We start from the raw sequence: 21,041 nt of genomic DNA, 5'->3' as shown, positions 1-21,041 counted from the left end.
TCTCATATTTGATTGATGCGTTCCACAAAATCAATAGTAACACAATCATGCGTTTCTTTGTCTTTAAGACCCTGTGAGCTGACAGACCTAAGAGAGTCACTCGCACAGAGAAGAGCACTTCTGTGCTTCTGCCTTCTCAACTGTTATCTTGCAGCCTCTGTGGCCAGGTTGTCACTTTGGTCTTCATTTTTGTGGCTAGCCATGTGGAGAAAAGTGGTCTCAATGTGGCTATATTCACGTATGAGGGCAACTGTGACAAAGTCCCAGAAAATGGTTGGCTTAATACATATAGAGTTCTTGGAGTCAGGGAGTCTGAAGGGTGGGTGTCAGGCCTCCTCCTGAAAGCTGTGGGTCGGGCCACTTGCAGGCCACTCCCAGATGCCAGTAGCCTACTGTCAATCATTAGTATCTCTTGCTTTGTATAAAACATCTCACCAATCTGTGGCTTCAGGCCCATGTGGTTTCTGACTCTCTTTCCTATAAAGACACTCACATATTAGATCAGAGACCTGGTTTTATATGATTAGTATTGTAGAGAGCCTGTCTCCACTAAGGTGCCGTTCTTAGGGTTTATGGACTAGAATGTTGATGTGAGCGTTAAAGGGGCTTAATATCCCCAGGTCTGTGAGTTGTGAGTTGACAGCTGAACAGAGTTCGAGCCCACAGTCCTCTAGTCAGTCTGGCAGAAACAGTGGGACTAAGTGATTTTCCATAAATCTGTATTCTGTTCTGAGTTCTTCCTCTAGTGCCAGCAGGGATTCTCTGTGCTCGTCAAGAGTCCCAGCAGGACAGATGCTAAGACCACTCCAGAAAATAAAGCTGAGCTATACAAATATCTCCCAAGTCAGAGGAACCAGAAATGAGAGCAAAAGACAGAGGGGGGAAACTAGAGGGGGGGAGGGGAGGATAGGGGGAGGAAGGAGGGAGAGAGGGAGGGAGGGAGGGGAAGAAAGTGGGAGGGAGGGAGGGGTAGACAGGGGAAGGGAAGGAGGGAGGGAGAGGATATCTGAACAGCTTTCCCACAAAGGTAATGAAGCTTAAGTCCTTAGAGCTTTTTATGATCTTTAAAGGCCTCCACTTAATGTGTGTTTTGTTCCTAAATCCAGTCTCCCTTCCCAAGCGCTGTAAAATCCCCACTGCTCAGAGCCTAGTTCTGCCCTGCTCCTGGGGAAAGGGTTTGGACTGTTCTTGTTGACTCAAGTGGGATATGAAGACTTCTACCTCCCCTTGACGAAGGCAACCCTACATATCTCTGGGTTCTTCATCTGTGAATCCAACCAAATGTGGATCAAAAATATGGGAAAATTACATCTGCAGTGAATGTAGACAGACTCTTGCTACTCCTTCCTAAATAACATGACAGCTGTTTGCCCCACATTTCCATGATCAGAGTGTCCTAAGTAACCTAGAGATGATAAGTGTACAAGAGGACATGCTTGTACCTTGAGTATTGCCATAAGACCTTGTCATCTACAAGCATACAAGGGCACATCTGTAACTACCCTGGAGCAAATACCACATGGGGCTGCAGATTGGACCTGCCTGGTACTATAGATTTTAGACAGATACAGTTCCCTTTTCATATAAAACTCATGGACATTTGTGGACTTGGGTATCTGTGGGGATCTGGCACCAATATTCCTTAGAAGGATAACTGTGTGTGGAAGAAAATGTTCACCTGGGCTTGCTTAAGTAACAAACATAAGCTAACTTTCTCTACGTGTCAGGAGTTACTCATCTCCCCAGTTTGCCCCACCAGCACACATGGCAGTTTTGAGTCTTAGATGAGTGTCTGGTTATAGTCCCCTGAGAAGCACAGAGTCTGTGTCCAAGACACAGGCTAGCCAGTGTGAGGGGGTTGTGAGAATCCATGGGATTGCTGCCAAGTGGCCACCAGCTTCAGGCATGAGGCAGCACTGTCTGGGACTGCAGAGACAGGCTGGATAACCTGAGAGACAGTGTAGCTGCTCCTCTATAGACAGTGGCAGGCTCACTGACTGTCTGAGGACCCCCCCCCCCCCCAGGGAAGCACACTTTCAGCTGGCTTCCAGTCTTTGAGATGTCCTGCTCTCCTCTAGCTTCCCAGTCTCCTTGGAACTAGACGCCTGCAGAATGCTGCTCTTTATCTGCAGGTAAGCAGCCTGGCAATGACAATGACGAGGTGCTTTACAGCTGCCCTTGATTGATCCAGATGTCAACTCTCTCATTTCTAAAAAGTGTTTAGTGTGTGCTGTGTACTTTCCCAAAGTATACAGTGCCTACTTGAATTTCCCTTTCCTGCACGAGATTTGTTAGTGCCCTTTAAGCAGGGTAGCTGGTGTCACTCACACCCCTCCAACACACACACACACACACCACACACACACACACACACACACACACACACACACACACACACACACCTCTCGTGTGCGCACACCGTTAACATCCCAGGATTTCAGAAGGCCTGAGATAGCATGGCCCTGAGAATCAGAGTGTTTGCTACTGTGCCACTTATGCCAGCTCCAGAACTCCGGGCTGCCACAGCCAATACTGTGCTATTTTTAAGACAACTAGAGTAAGAGGCAATTGCAACTGGACCTGGTAGTACCCACCTGAAATCCCAGCTACTCAAGAGGCAGAGGCAGGGTGATTGCAAGTTCAAAGAAGGCGTGCCTGTGCTACATACAGAGTGCTTTCAAGTCCAGGCTGGGAAACGTAGTGAGACCATGTCTCAAAATAAAATCAGTCAAGACATATAACTCGCTGGCTCTGAGGATTTTATGTTCAATATCAGAAAAGATATAAAAGGCAGAGGAGATTTGGTGGCTGATATAATAATTAGAAAAGCTACCCCAGTCGAAACCACATTTATGAAGAAGTTACTGCGCGGCTGAGGGAACAAACAGCCCTGTTGTACTAAGGAGAGCCTAGAACTGTAAGGAGCAGTGGCTCAGTCAATGTTCTGTGGCCTCAGACACACAAGCTGCACCTGGCTGCTGAACCCTGGCAGAACGTTTCTGGTCTCAGGGTAAAGAGGGAGATGTGCTATAAAGGCTGCAGTAAAGGCTGCAGGGACACCTAAGACATGTGCTGGATGGCACGGTTCAGAGTAGAATTTTGGAGCCATTTATAATCTGTATTCAGTCATATAGGTGCCCACTTGCACCCAGCAGCAGCTCACGCCTTGGTTCTCCATAGCTCAGTGTACATCCCTCCCCAGCCTGCCTACTTGTCTTTCTTTGTCCATCTAACAGAAGTGCAATTATTTTTCTAACATTAAAGACACATACCTCTCCCTCTCCGTTTAAATAATGCTTTGTAGCTGTGCATGGTGATGCAATCCTAGCATGTGGGATGTGGTGGAGTCAAGGAGGATCAGAAGTTCAAAGCCAGCCTTGGGTACATAAGGAATTGGAGGTCTGCATGGGCCGCATGATACCTTGTTTAACAAAAAAAAAAAAAAAACAAAAAAAAAAAAACAAAAAAAAAAACCCAAAAACAAAACCAACCAACCAACCAAACCAAACAAAACAAAACAAAAAAACCAAAACAAAATAAAAAACAGAGGAGAGAGAGGGAGGGAGGGAGGGAGGGAGAGAGGGAGGGAGGAGAGAGAAAGAGAGGGTCCTTTAGGACTAGGCTCTCTTATAATGTCAGACAAACCCTTGGGTCCCTGGTTCACCTCTGTATGGTTTGAATAAGTATCCATACAGATGTGAAATATATATTTAATATATTATGACCACATAGCAGTTAGGAACCATTCTTCTTAAAGTGGCACCTGTAGGAACAGTGGGGAGGGCACAAACTATTACAGATTGTCCAACTTCAGATTATACTGACCCAGGCAAACTGATATTTCTAGGCAAATTACCATATATGCTAAGCATCTATGTACGTGGGGGCTGATTTAATTTATCTTCTGGCTTATTTTAAGAGAAGAGTAGTGGAAGATAGTTTGTATTTATAAAAGTGTGTGTGTGTGTGTGTGTGTGTGTGCATGTGTGTTCCAGAGGACAAGCTCAGGTATTATTCCTCAGTGCTTTTTTGAGACAGAGTCTCTCATTGGCCCAGAACTCACCAAGTAGATTGGTCTGGCTGTCTCACAAGTCCGTGGTCTCTACCTCTCTGCCACTGGGATTATGACCACGGGCCACAAGGACCAGCTTTTTTTTCACATGGGTCCTGGGAGAATGAACTCATATTCTCGTGCTTGCCTGTCAAGCATTGTTTCCAAGACTTGTCACCCTGCATTTTGATTTTAGCAGATTGCAGGACCCATTTCTATGACTACAAGAGACCTCAGACTCCAAGAGAAGAAGAAAGCAGGGGCTATCAATTAGAGAGCTAACACTTGTGGTGTTTCAGCTGGAATGGTCTATGGTTGGTGGCTTGATGTAGGTTCCTGGACATACAATTATTCCCCACAAGGGCTCCAGCAGGTTCATGGCTCCGTGCCTGGTTTACATCCATAAAACATGATGATAATAGCACATGCCACCTACCTGCCTGTCCTGGGGTGTCTGAGGACAAGTTAACATTTGTACTCTGCTTTGAAACTGTGGGATGAAAGGTGTGAACGAACTACAAAGCAGAACTCTGCTTGGCGATCAGCACTTGCTTCTGAGCCACACTCTGGTCCTGGTGGAAGAAGGAAGGGTGGGCAGGAAAGGGGAGAGGCGGAGGACTGTGGACTGTCACCTTGGAGGAAAGCAGAGCTGAAGACTGCTAGGTGCAATCCGTTGTTGACAGGAGGGTGTGTGATCTGCTAAAAGCAAAAGAGAACAAAACAAACAAACAAACAAACAAAAAGCCAAAATGAAAATGGAGCCTCCCACTGGGGCATTGGAAGCTGAGGAGCTAGCCTCCTGCTCTGCCGTGCTCTCCCTGGCTACTACTTATCTTCCTGCTCTCTTTTCCTTCTGTGGGGTTACTGTCTCCAAGCAGAAACTAGAATATACTGTGATAAGGGTCCAGCCAGCCAAACGTAAGCCCTTAACATTTGCCCTTGTGTTTTGCCCTGCCTTGTATAATGATCCTTCTGGTGTGTGTGTGTGTGTGTGTAATTAAAACTTTACATACATAGTAAGAGTAGTCATTGTAGTGTTCCAAGCAGAATTGGTATTAGTAGATTCTTCTCCCACTCATCCTCCCCCCCACTCCCCTCCCCCAAACCGTAGCCTCTTCCCATAACCTCCGACCCACTTTGATGTCATGGGTCCATTTGCTCTGATCCCCCTCTTCAGCATCTTTTTGATCCTGTCTTCATCTCCTTCCTAGGTTTTGTGTGTGTGTGTGTGTGTGTGTGTGTGTGTGTGTGCTTTACACACACTTACATACACGTGTCAGACTAGGCTTAGCATATGAGAGAGAATGTGGTTCTTGTCGTTTTTGAGGCTGAGTCACCTCAGTATAGTCCTTTTCATTTCCATTAAGTTTCCCCAGATTTTCATCTCACCTCCAGTGCAGCTGAATACAACCCCACTGTGTATGTGTATATTTTCGTCATCTCGTCCTCTGTTGATGGCTGATCCCATCTCCTTGCTATTGTGAATCCAGCAGCACGAAGCCTGGTGTGCAGATCTCTTTGTGGTAGTATGTGGAGTCCTTTGGGTCTATGCCCAGGAGTGGTATTGCTGGATCATATTTTAATTAGAAACTTCCTAGTGATTTTCCTAATGATTGCACCAGTTTGCATTCCTGACAGCAGTGAATTAGAGCTGCCCTCTCCTCACATCTTCCCCAGATGTTGTCAGTTTTCTCGACACCAGCCACTCTAACTGGAATAAGACAGAATCTCAATGTCGTTTTAATTTGAAATTCCCTGAATGATTGTTGAGATCAGACTAAACCCTGTTCTAAGTTGCTCAATGTTCTATAAGACTGTGTTTTCTAAGACAAAAAAAAAAAAGACAGCTGGGAAATATATTTATTCTGGTATACATAAAACCTCAAGTTGCCTGATGTAGTCAGAGCTCTGCTTATCTCCATAAGGAAAGCCTGAAGTCACACAAGCAAACAAGAAAGCTGAAACTCCACACAGTTGATACAGTGGCTTGCTTTTTCTCTGGTGCTTCGTCTGAGTTATGGGGAGGAGTGGTGGGAGGGTCATGTTCAGAACATCTTCAAATTCTCAGGCTCGCTGAACTAAAGAACCACAGCACGACATTACTGTGCTGCCCGCACACTAGGGGATATCAAGTTCACCCCTACCATCCCGTTTGTCAGTGTTGCTGTTAATAAGCTGTCCAAGGAGCCAGCCCCCCGCCCCTGCAACTCTAAAGGTATTCATCATCTTCAAGCACTACGATTATTGGCCAGAAAAAAAAAAATAGTAGTGGCTCTGGCAGCCAGCCAGGAGCAGCTCCATAGCTGCCCCTTCACTTTGCATCTGTTCTCTGACCTCTTTAGCTCACCAAGCTGCCACGTGCTATTTCTCTTCAGGCTGTTAATAAAATAGGTGCATGAGCGTGCACGAGCATGCACATGCACACACACAAATACACACACACACACACACACACACACACACACACTCCAGAGATCTTAACAGAAAACAAGTCCATGCTTGTGGGGAGCCTAGACAGGCCAGGGAAGCAAGGCTGTGGTGGCTGAGCCGTGAACTTTCAGTTTCCTATCCTGCCAGATGGTTTCCACCTCCATTTCAGTTCCAGAATGCCTTAAAGCTCAGGGCTAGCAGCCTGCCTACCTTAGTGACATCTGTGTTTCTAGGAAGCCAGTCTTCTGCAAGTCCCTTCCCAGCCTGCTTCCTCTGGCAGGGCACCACTGCCTTTGTCAGAGGTCTCAATGGAAGCTCCTTAAAAAGCAATACTCACAAGTGAAGGGACACTCACAGCCTATGTGTCTTTTGCAGTTGACAGCAATTTCAGGGAAGACACTAACTCACTTGACTCCTCAGCACAAGATTAGTAGCAATCCCACTCCTGGTTGAGGTAATGAACCTGGGTGCTCTGAAGAGGGCATGCGCACTGAGGATCTGAGACTTGTCTCTTTTCCCTTCCCAGAGTAGCTCTGGTCCCTTTCCACCTACATCATTCAGAGCAGCTGTGTTTGCTGAACTGTCCCATGGAGTGGGAGGCCTAGAAAGTGTTTGTCACCTCTGTGAACACAGTGTGTCTCAAACACAGTAGGTTCTAGAGACTGTTTGCAGAATGGATGAATGAATGGATGAATGAATGAATGAATGAATGAATGAATGAACAGAGGTGTGTTTATCAAGCCCACCCACACCGCAATCAGTTTCTAACAGGTTCTCAGCAGTTGACCAAGCCTGGTGCCCTCTGACAGTGGTACAGGGTCCTTCACCTTGCAGGGTCTCATTCATCTCCTGTCTTCACACTGGGTACTGGTCCTTTGCATCCTTCTAGGGGCTGAGCCAAGACAGCTGCTTTTCCACTCTGGTCTTTTCCCAGTTGAATCCCTGCTTTTATCCACCCACCCCCACCCCACCCTGTGAAACCTTTCCACCTGGCTCGAAGCCAGAGAGGCCTCTAAGTCACACTCAGAATTTCCATGACAGTAAACAGACTAAAAAAACCCCAAAGCTTCCCAGACTCTGAGAGGTCTCTTCCAATCCCACCGTGCCTGGCAGCATCCTCCCCGCACCCCACTTTAATACAGGCCTGTGGAAGGTCAATGACTCCTTTAAAAATAAAGGCGTGGTGGCTGAGTGCCCAGCTAGAACCAGCTGACAGTGCAGTTCTGTACAGCCAGCCCTCTCTTCTCTGCAGCAGCCTCCAGGCAATCTTTTCTCTAAGGTCTGCAATCTATTATGCTACAGTTAACTGCCACATTCAAATGTAAAAACAGATCCTTGGATCAACACCCCATAAAAAGCCAAGAAAAACGTGGTGGTGTTCTTTCCTGGCTTGAGCTTAGAGATTTGCAAGGGGAGAATCCTGGGCCAGAGAGGGCCAGGTGCCCTTGCTGGTTCACTGTAACTCCAGCAAGTTAGAGTCCCGGCACGCTGCAGCACTTCTAGGCATTGGCACCCTTGCTGGGGAGAGGAGGAGCAAGAGATGCCAGAGGACCAGTGACCAAAGTCCTGCACAGGAGCAGAGAGTGGAGCAGAGAGTGCTGGCTAGAGGCCTGCCAGCGCTTTCGTTTCACCCAGCTCCCTCTTTGATTCCGGTCTGGACTGGATCATCCTCGAAGATGGCTCTTTTAGACCTCCGCTCAAAACCTGCTACCCAGCTAAAATACAGATGTTTTCTTAAAACAAAGAACCATCACGCCTGCGGCGCGGAGAGCCTGGCTGCGCGCGCCGAAACACAGATTTTCATGCTTCCATGGACATGACTTGCTTTGCTGCACAAAATGAAAAAAAAAAAAAAAGTTTGTTAGGAAAGATCATAGGTGCATTTGAAGCTTTGGAAGAAAGCTGCTTTTATTCCCATTCCTGTGAGCTCCTTACCTTCCTCCCGAGCCTTGGGAGCAGTAAGCATAAAGTGGCAAGGATATTCTAATAACCAGATTTAATCTGTTCGCCAGGCAGTTGCTATAGCCACGCCCGTCTCCTTACACCTGTAGGCTGCTGCTCGTCCTGTGTCTGCCTGGCTGGACCAGCTGTTGCCCACCAGCTCTTGAGATCACAGTTTCTCTTCTGTGCCTTAAGAAGGTTTGATACCTTGTTACCACAGATATACATTTCCCCCATATTTTCCCTCTTCACCTGTTTTTTAACGAGTATTTGGGTTGTTTCTCTATATTGGCCATTATAAATAATCCAGAGTTTACATTTAATCCAAATGCAATCAGAGTTAAATATGCAACCTGCTCTTGGTGCAGAACTTGAATTCATTGTGTGGCCCACGTGGCCATGGTCAGGTCCCAGTTTCTATACTGTCTCTTGTTCCGTGAGGGTAGCTTAGTACACATGGGGCACACAGAGTATGTGTCAAATGGGTACAAAGACAAATTGGAAAGCAGGTTCTACAACAGTTTCAGTCGTAGTGGAGAACCCAAGAAAGACGACAGTGCCAAAGGCATGCTGCCTCCTGCTTTGGAGACTCGAGGGAAAGAAGCGATCACTTTAACACCAGCATGGGCCTGCTTAGGGCTGTGCAGAGAGCCTTGACCTTACACCGCTGTCCAAGTGACCCCATCTGCCCTGTGTTGTCTGAAGAAAGGTTTGTGTCACCCTTGTCTGCCATTTTCTCCCACATTCTCTTGTGTAGTGGTCTTCAAGCCAAGTTCCCCACCTGAAGTTATTTCAGCTAATGTCTATTTCCTGTCTGGACTTCTTCAAAAGGGAGATGAGCTGTGTGACGAAAAGGACGGTGCCTGCTGCTTTATTGTGATGTTTTCAAATGTTTAGAATAATGTCTAGCATATAGCAATTATACAATAAAGAGTTATTGAACGAACAGTGAATGACTCCTCCGGGGCTGGATGGCGGGTTTCCCTGAGAGATCCAATCAATAGACTGTGGGTCAGAAAGGCAGAGCTCAGGGGGAGGGGCTCAGAAGGCTCCACCTCTCTTTGATACTCTGTGTAGTTAAGGATTGCAGAGGGAGGAAGAGGTTTTTTTTTCAATGGTGAAGATACTGGTGAGATGCCCACACTCCTGTGAGTAGCTTCTTACTCATGCTTCTGGAGTAGCCCTAATTAAACTCACTGGGACACACACACACACACACACACACACACACACACACACACACACACAGAGTTCTGCCCAGTTGTGTGTTTACTTCTGTTTCTCTGTCTGGGTCCTTCAATGCCTCCCACAATCAGCCCTGGGAAGTCTAGCTTTGTGGTCTATGCAACAGGTGCTGAGCTGCTGTCCCTCTCTTCTGGCTTTCCTAGTCATTTCTGATGATGCAGGCTGGGGACTGTGGTCACAGACATGCTGACACACTCTTGCTAGCCTGTTCCTGCTAAGCCTGTTCTCTTAAGCATCCTCACACCAAACAACTGGAGCATGCCACACCCACAGGGCACTGCCTCCTCTGGGTTGAATAGCTTAGGCTGGTCCTAATCGCCCTGAGATGCTGCTACCTGGCTCAAGGATTCTCTCCTACCATCTGTTTTCCACTCAGTCTCACACAAAGGCAGCAGGGTCAGCTGGTCTGAGTTCAGTGGTTTGCATTTTCTAGCCTGGACAGACAGATTTATCCTCCCGAGGGACCTGAGTAATGCCACACCCTACCTACCCAGCCTCTTCTAAGTTCAGTTCTATTGGCTAGTGCTCCTTGACAGTGTCTCCATCACAGCCTGTGGTTCCATCATGGGTGTGTGGGTGTGTGGGTATGTGTGTGTGTGTGTGTGTGTGTGTGTGTGTGTGTGTGTGTGTGTGTGGGTGGTGGGTGGGTGTGTGTGTGTGTGTGGGTGGGTGGGTGGGTGCTATTTTCTTTTCATGTAGGAAGCACCACACACAGGTATGGTACACTTTCTATGTGCAAGCCTGTTTTGTTTGTTCCTTTCATTTTCTCTGATCTTGGTCAGGTATCTTTTTGGTCAGTTTGTTTGTTTTGAGACAGGGTCTCAAGTAGCTCAGGCAGGATGTGAACACTTTCTTTGTATCTCATGCTAGCTCTGAGCTCTTAATCCTCCTGCTTCCACCTTCCAAGTGCTGGGATTATAAGAATATATTAGTATGCCTAGCATGTCAGTTTTTTTTTAGATTTCTACTTTTTTTCCTGGGAATTCTTTTTTATTAGTTTTTGGAAAAATTTGTACAACATGTTTGCTCACATATACTCTCTCCCCAACCCCTCCAGATCCATCCATCCTTTTTCTGTACTCATCTATCTTTGTGTCCTTTATTTGTTCTTTTTTTAATTTATTTTTTTAATTAGGTATTTTTTCATTTACATTTCAAATGCTATCCCAAAAGTCCCCCATACCCTCCTCCCCCACTCCCCTACCCACCCACTCCTACTTCTTGGCCCTGGTGTTCCCCTGTACTGAGGCATATAAAGTTTGCAAGACCAAGGGGCCTCCCTTCCCACTGATGGCCGACTAGGCCACCTTCTGATACATGTGCAGCTAGAGACACGAGCTCCAGGGGTACTGGTTAGTTCATATTGAGTTCCACCTATAGGGTTGCAGACTCCTTTATCTCCTTGGGTACTTTCTCTAGCTCCTCCATGGGGGCCCTGTGATCCATCCAATAGCTGACTGTGAGCATCCACTTCTGTGTTTGCCAGGCCCTGGCATAGCCTCACAAGAGACGGCTATATCTGGGTCCTTTCAGCAAAATCTTGTTGGTGTATGCAATGGTGTCAGCATTTGGGGGCTGATTATGGGATGGATCCCCGGATATGGCAGTCTCTAGATGGTCCATCCTTTCGTCTCAGCTCCAAACTTTGTAACTCCTTCCATGGGTGTTTTGTTCCCAATTCTAAGAAGGGGCAAAGTGTCCACACTTTGGTCTTCGTTCTTCTTGAGTTTCATGTGTTTTGCAAATTGTATCTTGTATCTTGTATCTTGGGTATTCTAAGTTTCTGGGCTAATATCCACTTATCAGTGAATACATATCATGTGAGTTCTTTGTGATTGTGTTACCTCACTCAGGATAATGCCCTCTAGGTCCATCCATTTGCCTAGGAATTTCATAAATTCATTCTTTTTAATAGCTGAGTAGTACTCCATTGTGTAAATGTACCACATTTTCTGTATCCATTCCTCTGTTGAGGGACATCTGGGTTCTTTCCAGCTTCTGGCTATTATAAATAAGGCCGCTATGAGCATAGTGGAGCATGTGTCCTTCTTACCTGTTGGGACATCTTCTGGATATATGCCCAGGAGAGGTATTGCGGGATCCTCCGGTAGTACTGTGTCCAATTTTCTGAGGAACTGCCAGATTGATTTCCAGAGTGGTTGTACAAGTTTGCAATCCCACCAACTATGGAGGAGTGCTCTTCTTTCTCCACATCCTCGCCAGCATCTGCTGTCACCTGAATTTTTGATCTTAGCCATTCTGACTGGTATGAGGTGGAATCTCAGGGTTGTTTTGATTTGCATTTCCCTGATGATTAAGGATGCTGAACATTTTTTCGGGTGCTTCTCAGACATTCAGTATTCCTCAGGTGAGAATTCTTTGTTCAGCTCTGAGCCCCATTTTTAATGGGGTTATTTGATTTTCTGGAGTCCATCTTCTTGAGTTCTTTATATATATTGGATATTAGTCCCCTATCTGATTTAGGATAGGTAAAGATCCTTTCCCAATCTGTTGGTGGCCTTTTTGTCTTCTTGATGGTGTCTTTTGCCTTACAGAAGCTTTGTAATTTTATGAGGTCCCATTTGTCGATTCTCGATCTTACAGCACAAGCCATTGCTGTTCTATTCGGGAATTTTTCACCTGTACCCATATCTTCGAGGCTTTTCCCTACTTTCTCCTCTATAAGTTTCAGTGTCTCTGGTTTTATGTGGAGTTCCTTGATCCATTTAGATTTGAACTTAGTACCAGGAGATAGGAATGGATCAATTTGCATTCTTCTACATAACTGCCAGTTGTGCCAGCATCATTTGTTGAAAATGCTGTCTTTCTTCCACTGGATGGTTTTAGCGCCCTTGTCAAAGATCAAGTGACCATAGGTGTGTGTGTTCATTTCTGGGTCTTCAATTCTATCCCATTGGTCTACTTGTCTGTCGATATACCAGTACCATGCAGTTTTTAATCACAATTGCTCTGTAGTACAGCCTTAGGTCAGGCATGGTGATTTCACCAGAGGTTCTTTTATCATTGAGAAGAGTTTTTGCTATCTTAGGTTTTTTGTTATTCCAGATAAATTTACAAATTGCCCTTTCTTATTCATTGAAGAATTGAGTTGGAATTTTGATGGGGATTGCATTGAATCTGTAAATTGCTTTTGGCAAGATAGCCATTTTTACTATATTGATCCTGCCAATCCCTGAGCATAGGAGATCTTTCCATCTTCTGAGATCTTCTTTAATTTCTTTCTTCAGAGACTTGAAGTTCTTATCATACAGATCTTTCACTTCCTTAGTTAGAGTCACGGCAAGGCATTTTATATTGTTTGTGACTATTGTGAAGGGTGTTGTTTCCCTAATTTCTTTCTCAGCCTGTTTATCCTTTGTGTAGAGAAAGGCCATTGACTTGTTTGAGTTAATTTTATATCCAGTTACTTCATTGAAGCTGTTTATCAGGTCTAGGAGTTCTCTGGTGGAATTTTTAGGGTCACTTATATATACTATCATATCATCTGCAAAAAGTGATATTTTGACTTCTTCCTTTCCAATTTGTATCCCCTTGATCTCCTTTTGTTGTCTAATTGCTCTGGCTAGGACTTCAAGTACAATGTTGAATAGGTAGGGAGAAAGTGGGCAGCCTTGTCTAGTCCCTGATTTTAATGGGATTGCTTCCAGCTTCTCACCATTTACTTTGATGTTGGCTACTGGTTTGCTGTAGATTGCTTTTATCATGGTTAGGTATGGGCCTTGAATTCCTGATTTTTCCAAGACTTTTATCATGAATGGGTGTTGGATAGATTTCTACTTTTATATATACCAGTCATGAACTGATTGCAGGGATGATGAAACAGGAGCTGTGATACAGAGTATTTTCCAAGTCATGTAAGAAAAGGACAAAGGTAGGACTTGAACTCAGGCCTATCGGGACCACCTCATCTTGGGTTCAAACCTCTAGTCCATAACTTTAGTTTACTATTGGATAAATCATCTCTTTCTGAGTCCATGAGGAGACATGGGAAATATCAGAGGGAGCTCATCTCAAGTCATCTCAGCTCAGCTCAGCTCAGAATCTCAGCTCAACTCAGCCTATATGCCATTTTTCTTCTAGGAGTTGATACCAAACACTAGGACCTTGAAGAAGCCTCCCTGTCACTTCTCCTCTGGTCTCTCTGCTGTATTTGAATCCCTCCTGTGTGTCAGTCACAATGCCTGGCAACTTTTCAAGCATTATTTCTATTTAGCTTCTAGAACCCTGTAAAACAGGTACCAGTAGGCAGAGAGATAGCGAGCTAGGTAGGCTGGGGGAGCTGTTTAATTTTAGTGGCCTGTGCAGGATTTGCACACTGTCTTAAGTCTGAAGCTTGCTCCCTTCTGAGTGTGGACAGAATGGCTTCCACTCCCTCTTCTCTATAACCAACTTTCCAGGAGCACATTGGTATCACAGTACCAAAGACGCATTGCAATACAGCACAGGATTTGAAAGAAGTATACAGGATGACATTTGTTATAAACATGAAGGCTGTACTGGGCTAGTTCTGGGTGGAGGCTGTGGTTCAGGCAAGACTTGTATCAGGATATAGAGTGTGAGGTCAGACACCAAGAAGGACCTGAGAAGGCGATGGCGCTTCCCCTTCTCACAGCATAATGTACGTTTCTGTGTAATAAAGAAGGGTGACTTCTCTTCTCGGCTGATAGACCAGTCACCTCACTTCTGGGCACCATGAGTGAATGGTCTGTTGTATAAGAAGAGGAATCACCCCAAGGCTGAAAATCTTTGAGATCACTTCAGAGTTTAAGGAAATGGCCAGAATAAAAGACTTTGAGATTGATACTTGTCTAAAACAAAATGTTTGTGGAAGCAGAGGTATTTGTGATAGTGTCTGTTCCTTCCTTATGGTTCCTCTAAGCACAAGCTGGGTGCACACCAAGATACTGTCCCCTGCTTCCTGTGGAAAAAGGCAGAGTTGTCTCAAATATGTGGAGATGTTGATAGCAAGAAACACAAGGCCCAGGGCTCAGTTCTTGTTGGCTTTGCTTGTTGATGGAGAACTCATTGCCTTTCTTTGAAATAGATATTTTTACGTGGAAAAAAAAAGAGAGAATGATTCTTAATATTCTGAGGGAGAAGGGAGGATGTCAGCGCAGGAAGAAGCTGCCTTTTTTATTAAAATTACCTGGTTGCTATCCATAAGTTGGAGCTCACCTTCCTCCTGTCTCTGCAGAAAACAGTTTCTTCTTCTTCTTCTTCTTCTTCTTCTTCTTCTTCTTCTTCTTCTTCTTCTTATTATTATTATTATTATTTTCTTTTTTTTTTCAATCCAGGGTTTCTCTGTATAGCCCTGGCTGTCTTGGAACTCACTTTGTAGACCAGGCTAGCCTCCAACTCAGAAATCCGACTGCCTCTGCCTACCGAGTGCTGGGATTAAAGGTGTGTGCCACCACACCTGGCTAGAAAACAGTGTCTTAAATTGAGTCATTAACCACTATAAACTACTAATTTTTCCAGTAGGAATGTATGTGGACAGCCACATATGTTAAGTAAATAAAAACTTTAAAATTTATTGTTTTAACTTTTACATATCTAAAGGTAATAAGAACCAAAACACAATTGTCACAAATAAATAACAGATAAGTACTTAATGTGTGTGGTAAAGTGTGATGGTTGGGTGTGATTGCCAGCTTGACAGGGGTTTAGTATCACCTAAAGACACACTTCTGGTTATCCTCATGAGGGGGTCTCTGGAGAGGTTTAGCTGAGAGGGTAAGAGCCACCCTCATAGAGGGTGGCACTTTCTAATGGTGGCCTAGATAGAAAGGGATCTCAGGTTAAAACAAGAAAGCAAGTAATCAACCAACCAACCAAACAAACAGCAAACCCAGCACTGCCTGCACATCTTCCAAGCAAGTGTGGCTATGGTGGTGGTGGCGGCTACCGCAGCCTGATGACTTCAGACTCCGGCTTCTTTGTTTTTCCAGTGTAGATTGAAGCCCAGAACTGTCTTGAGTCTTCAAGGCCTTCTGTGTCAGACTGGGACTGCAGAGGATTGGGCAGCTAGTGGGGTCTCACCCTCTTCAGCACACAGAAGGCTACCTGTGGTAGTAGTTGGGCTACCAAACCTTTATTCATAAGACAATCTAATAAACCTTTTATAATATATATAATATAATATATATATAACACAATATATATTATATTATAATATAAATGTGTGTGTGTGTGTGTGTGCGCGCGCGCGCATGCGCATGTTCAGCCAGTTTTGTTTCTTTAGAGAAACTTGGTAGATAAAGAGATCAAGAAAACGTTCTCTCTTGGGATGGTTTGCAGTGCGCTGTGTCTGTCAGTAATCCCAATGTTCTGGATCTCAGTACTTTGACTTCCAGGTGGACGAAGCTCTAAGAGCTGCTCATCAGGGCAGGTCCTGAGGTCCTAAGCAAAGCAGACATCTTCTGCAGTGTAGGTGACCAGATGTAAGTGGCTTGATGTGACTTCTGGTGTCCTTAAGCCATGGAGCCTCCAGAAAGAGCACTGTGATAACAGATCTTCAAACTTGACGCATGCTTTGTGAGTCTTTTTAATTTGCCTTGTATATTCTTCTTTTTGTAGTTTATTCTGAATTATTTTAAGAAATCGAACTAAAACCAAAGGCATTAAGTAAAGAAATAATTAGGAAGGGAATTTCTGACCTTAAAACTTCACTTATTGATGATCCAGAACTCAAGTGAGACTCAGGCAGGATACTACATGAGATTCCATTTGCTTATCCTCCACAGCAAAGAACACTGGGTGGTGGAGCTGGAAGAGGCCAGGGAGTTTTATAACTAGAAGGGAGTTGAACTAGAAGTAAGTTTCAGAGTTAGAACTTGACCCTCCGGTCTCCCAATCTTCATACCATTTGCATAATTTAATCCATTCTGTCATTAGTCTTGATGTAAACTTATTCAGGAAACAAATTCCTGACCATGTCTATGAGGAAGAGTGAGGAGGAAAGGCCCACCCTGAGTATGGATTGGGGTCCTGAACTAAATAATACAAAGATCACTGACATCAAAGATGGCATCCGTCCTCTCTTCCTGAAAGCTGATGGCATGTGCCCATGTTCTTCCCATCATGAAGAACTGAAGATGGTTGCCAGAGTGTGTACATTAATGGGCCTGTCTGCTGTCCTTGGGCTCTTGTACTTTTAACACAAAGTTTAATTGGGAGACGTTACACCTGGGCTGATTTCCCAATGGAATCTTTCCTCTGTGGCCTCGTTTGTGGGTCTGAACAGCTGCATGACCAGGGTCTAAAAATTAAGAAGTGGGCAAGAAAGGTCTGTCTGCTCTTGGTAACTAAACCCCACCCTCTTTAGTCAAGGCCTCGGTGAGTTTTACTGACAAACTCACTTTGTTCTCTGTCTTCCTGTTTGTTTTGGCAAGTGACCATAGTGAGAAAATAAGCTTGGGGTGTTTTGACTTCATCCCTGTTGGTTCACTGAAGACAGACTCAACTTCCAAGTCCCCTGTTAGATGGCTCCTTCCCGACAGATACTTTCTCTGGGTTTTGGAGATTCTCCCACCCATCCCTTGGGTCTTCACAAGGTAATTATGGTTCTCCACTGAGGTGGTTCTGGGGACACCATATTGTCCCCTTACATTATTCTTAAGCACTATTGCAGCTTTGTGGGCAGCTTGTTAAAGTTCCTCTGGGATCTCTGCCATGGGTGTGGCCTTGTTTTTCAGTCATCACTCTGATAGAGCGTTGAGGTTAATATTGAGTGTTAATCTGACAAAATCTAGAATTACCTAGGAGACAGGCTCTAGGTATGCTTGTGGGGGTTATTTACATTAGAGTAACATTTTATGGGCTCATGTTATGGACTCAGATCCTGAGCTAAATATAGAGGAGAAAGCAAGCTGGGTATCAGCACTCATCAGTCCTTTCTCTATGACACAATGTGATTAGTTAGGACTTCCCATCATGATGGACTGTGAGCCAAAATAAAAGCAAAAGTAGATGAGCTCACCTGAAATGCAGAAAGCAATTAGGTGTTAGCAGAGGAAGAAACATCTTGTCTAAGAAATTGCTGTATTTCTCTATCATTATGTTGCACTGAATTTTGAGGGCATCCAAAACTGAGTTAGACATGGCTTCAATCTTTGCTAAGGACCAGCCTCAGCTTGGTCAGGAGTCCTAAGGAAGGCACGTTTGGAGTGGTAAAAGAAACAACTCTAAGTCAAATGATGGGGTGCAAGCTGACAGCCTTATAGTCCACTTGAGATGGCTTTCTGATTGAGACAACTCTTTGCTTGAGATAGCTATCTTGCTGGAAAAAATCCTATAAGAATTTCTTATAGAAAAAATTCTATAATAGCTGTGTTTTCTCTCCAGAGGCCTCCAGATAGCTTATCCAGATGGCTCAGCTCTTGCAGACCAAAGCACTCTTTTATTTATAAACTTAATCATTTACTCCAGATTCCCTTTTGCTTATCCCACTAGTCAGCATCCCATAACCCCAGCCCCTTGACACTTAGGAAAAGACAGCAAGTACACTTCTTTTTTTTTAACATGGCAAATGAATGCAGAGATCTGCCTGCCTTTGGAAGCACAGACAATAAGGTGGATGGGTGGGATCCCCACTATGTCAGGGCCTAAACTAGCTCTGTTTCAGGCTGACCTTTGTTATGCAAATTATTTTTAAAAAATGTTGGTACCATCCCGCACTAAACCCACCTACTCACTGCTATGGTGGTCTTGCAGCCTCTGCCTCTAGGCTAGACCCATGCAGCGACCAATGGAGGTGCTCTTGCTGCAGATTCCACTCACATTCCCAGCCATCCACCCCCTGCAATCAATGGTCCCAAATACCAGTAACCCAAATAAAATAAAAACTCTAGACGCTTATAATTAATCAGTCAGATTTATATATCAATAAATTCTCAATTCACAGAACATCCACACAATTTATTCAGAGCCAATTGATATTGATATAATTGCCCACCTAGATAAGACAAATTGTCCTGTAATTATACATCCCTTATAAGATATTCATAGCTATCTGGATCTTCCTCCCCCTCACTCCATCTTTCTTCCTCTCTGTCCTCTCTCTGTCTCTGTCTCTGCAACTCTTAGCTCTGCCTCCCTTTTCCCTGTCCAATCACAGGCTTCTTGTTGTATTAATTGGGGGAAAATTCTGCTACAGACTTTGAACTCAGGAATCTGACTGCCTTTGTAAGCTCAAACAATAAACTGAGCTGGGTGGGATCTTGCCCTGAAAACATCTCTCCCCGGATCTCTTTATCTCCTTCCTTAGTATCTTTCTGACAAGCTGGCTCATAGTGCAGCTGCAGCTGCCTTTCTTCTTTCAGGTCGACACATATGCTGCCTGTGATGGTTTATATATTCTTGGACCAGGGAGTGGCACCATTTGGAAGTGTGGCCCTGTTGGAATAGGTGTGACCTGGTTGGAGTAGGTGTGTCACTGTGGGTGTGGGCATAAGATCCTCACCCTAGTTGCCTGGAAGTCAGTCTTACAGTAGCAGCCTTTGGATGAAGATGTAGAACTCTCAGCTCTGCCTTCGCCATGCCTTCCTGGATGCTGCCATGGAACCTTGATGATAATGGACTGAACCTCTGAAACTGTAAGCTAGACCCAATTAAATGTTGTTTTTTTATAAGACTTGCCTTGGTCATAGTGTCTGTTCACAGCCGTAAAACCCTAACTAAGACACTGTCCAACACATCTTGTCTAATATACAGTCCTGGATGATACTTCTGGCAGCTTCTTTTTGGCTTAGTATACCACAAAATCACTTTTGACAGCTCTACTCTTTGGGACATGTTTATGATAATTCTGTCACCAAATGCATCCAGGGTCATAAGGCTTATCCCCTTCCTCTATATAATGTGGGTACTGCAGTTTAGATATGAAATGCCTGCCCCCTCTGACAGGCTCATGTATCTGAGCACTTGGTCCTCAGCTAGAAGCTGTTTTAGGAAGGCTGTGGGATATGCAGGGGGTAGCAGCTTTGGTAGTCAGGCTCCACCTCCTGCTTTTCTTTACTGACTACAGACACTATGTGACCAGGCACCCCACATACTTGTTTCCCTATGCCTTTCCTGTTGTGATGGACTTTCCTGCCATGATAGACCATATCCCCTCAAACTGTAAGCCTAAATGAGTGCTTTCTTTCTTAAATTTCTTTTTGTCAGGTATTTGATCACAGCAACCTGTAGGGAAAACTCCTGCCCTCTCAATTTCTCAGTCTGGCACATTCCAGGTCATATAATTAACTCCTTTATGTCCTACTTGAGTTTTTGTGTTCTCTACATGATAAATTGATGGCATAATTGCTTCAAATTATGGTTAGACAGAGGATTTATTGTAGATATGAGGGAGAATATAGCCAGAGGCATCTAGAAGAGTCCAGACCAGAGAGAAAAAGCATTAGACTAAACATGGCCAGCAGACTGGGCCTGGCCAAGAGAGGAGAGAGACAGGGGATTGTGAGGGAGTGAGAGAGGATGATGAAGAGAGAAGAGGACCAAGGGAGACGGGCAAGAGGGAGCATAGCTGAAATATCAGATTTACAAGGACAGTGAGAAGGTTGGGAGAGAGAATCCCATGAACTGGAGAAGTTTAGGGTAGGAGATGGGATGAGAAGAGCAAGGATGCCAGCATGGATTCTGAAATGTGTAACAGGTACCTGTAATACTGAAGGAGCCCGGAGGCCAGCATGCACTTTAGTATGCTAATAGGCACCACAGACAGCCATCTGTCCTTTCTGACAGTGATAAGGGAACTAGCTTCATGAGTTCCTGCGGAATGCTGGCTTCTGTTTAACTGGAAGAATTTGGGAAAGTAACAGGTATGGGAAAGTCTTTGCAGATATCCCAGGAGGAAAGATCTATTGTAGCTTACTGCCTCCATTTCACAGATTAGAGCCTCTGTTCTGGTCCACCATCATGGCTGTACTTCCACTCAAAGATATTACAATATCATGGGTGGGATGAAAAATGCCACGGGGACAGAGTGGTAACAAGGAATCAGATATCATAATAGGCTTGGATCATTTCAATTTCTGTTTGTATCAGCTGCTGCACTGGGGTGGAGTCAAAGGGTTGACAGAGTGTAGATGTAAGTAAACATCAACATGGAAGGAGACTGTTCCTCACATAGAGAACTATAAGAGGAATGAGATCAATGGCACTGGGCTTGGAGCCATGGGGGTCAGGAGACAATGAAGTGTTTAGCTGAACTGAAATGTTGGGTGCCTGTAACTAACCATGTTTGGATCTCCTGTTTGTGAGTGCAATACCCGCAAAAGCACTATCATACATAACAGAATGGAGAGAGATGTTGCCTAGAGCAAGGGAGGAGAACACTGGAATTATCCCAAGA

At 44.7% G+C, this 21,041-nt stretch overlaps 1 non-coding gene across 1 annotated transcript; it reads left to right on the top strand.

Moving 5' to 3' along the window:
- The first annotated feature begins 1,773 nt into the window (after positions 1–1,773).
- Gm51286 (predicted gene, 51286) lies at positions 1,774–1,819 on the top strand. Its single transcript, NR_162811.1, has one exon. It is a non-coding gene; the product is annotated as a predicted gene, 51286 (primary transcript).
- Positions 1,820–21,041: the final 19,222 nt, after the last annotated feature.

The sequence above is a fragment of the Mus musculus genome, chromosome 9 (assembly GCF_000001635.26).
Source record: "Mus musculus strain C57BL/6J chromosome 9, GRCm38.p6 C57BL/6J".
NCBI lineage: Eukaryota > Metazoa > Chordata > Mammalia > Rodentia > Muridae > Mus > Mus musculus.
The sequence above is the reverse complement of the archived record's forward strand: the minus strand, read 5'-3'. Positions and strand labels throughout refer to the sequence as shown.